At 44.6% G+C, this 1,502-nt stretch overlaps 1 pseudogene; it reads right to left on the reverse strand.

The window, feature by feature from the left end:
• On the reverse strand, window positions 1–414 carry LOC123621749 (annotated as a pseudogene).
• Between the last annotated feature and the right edge of the window lie 1,088 nt (window positions 415–1,502).

Genomic DNA, 1,502 nt, shown 5'->3' on the forward strand with positions numbered 1-1,502 from the left:
TCACTCCACATCATGGTCAGCTAAGCTCTAAGCACTTACAATTCCCTAATTTTGGGGGAGCGTAGTCAGAAGCATCTGGAACACTGGTGGTGGCGGAGTTTGCTGTGACCCTTGCAGTAACTACTTGCTGTGCAGTTGTCAGGTGGCTCATGCATTCTCATATCCACCTTGAGCCACTAACTCCACTGAGCTGCGTTTCTTCAAGGAAGGATTTCTGAACAGCTTCAGCTTCCTTAAGGTCAGGCAACTTGGAAAGCCCAGCTCTCTCCCTGGCTGGCTTCTGTTTCTTTCTTCATTCTCTCAGCCTATCCTTGAAGTTGGGGTCACTTCATCTATTTTGGTCAAAGTAAATGCAGTACCCACAAAAAGGACCCTGAATACACCAGCAGTGATGACACTATTCTGGCCCAGCATCTTCTGTGGACAGCAACAACAGGATCTTGATTCTTTTTTGAGACAGGGTCTCCCCCTGTGGCCCAGGCTAGAGTGCAGTGGCATCATCATAGTTCACTGCAACCTCCAACTCCTGGGCTCAAGCAGCCCTCCTGCCTCAGCCTCCTGAGTAGCTGGGACTACAAGGCACACACCATCACAGCCGGCTAATTTTTCTATTTTTAGTGGAGATGGGATCTCACTGTTGCTCAGGCTGGTCTTGAACTCCTGACCTCAAGTGATCCTCCCACCTCGGCCCCGTAGAGTGCTAGGATTACAGGCGTGAGCCACTGTGCCTGACCTAGGATCTCAATTCTTAAGTCAGCAAAGAATATCTGCTGCTTAGTTCTATTATTATATATAAAAGGCTGCATTTCTTAAATCAGAATAAAGTTAGGCATTCTATACATTCAAGTTAGCCTTTTAGTTAGTTCCTCGACCAAATTTACTATTATCAAGGTGTTTATATATCATTCCATTCACAAGCTGTCTCAAATAGCAACAAAGTTTGCAATAACATTAGTGAATTAGGAGCAAAATATATATATGTGTCTTTTTTTTATTTCCCCTCTCATTTGAAATTTGCAGTGTACCTAATAGCAATTGATGCGGAATATTCTTTGTCCTTAATTTTTTTTTTTCAGACCTGGTAAACAGGAAGTATGTCCTTAATTTTAAAAATTAAAAAAGCAAACATTCATGTTGACATATTTGGAGAGAAATACTTATGCTTTTGCATAGCAAAATAAATAAATACATATATTTCTTTTATTCAATGAATTTTTTAGCAACTGACAGTGCAGCTCTCAGACTTATCCTGAAATTTGTGCACACTGATTGTTTGTGCAGGATAAATATGGCACTGTTGTGATTCCCATGGCACTTGAGCCCTGGTTAGGCCTCCTCCCTCCCCGTGCTGTGCCTGACACAGGCCGAGTGTGCAGTGCCAGCACATTCCCAGTCGGTCATGGCCCAGGGCCTTAAGTGTGGGTGGGTGTGAAGGGGAGGTCTCAGCGGCTGAGGAAGGGGCAGAGGGAGGGAGAGGGAGATGGGTGCTGGCTGCACCTGGC

The sequence above is a fragment of the Lemur catta genome, chromosome 16 (genome assembly GCF_020740605.2).
Source record: "Lemur catta isolate mLemCat1 chromosome 16, mLemCat1.pri, whole genome shotgun sequence".
NCBI lineage: Eukaryota > Metazoa > Chordata > Mammalia > Primates > Lemuridae > Lemur > Lemur catta.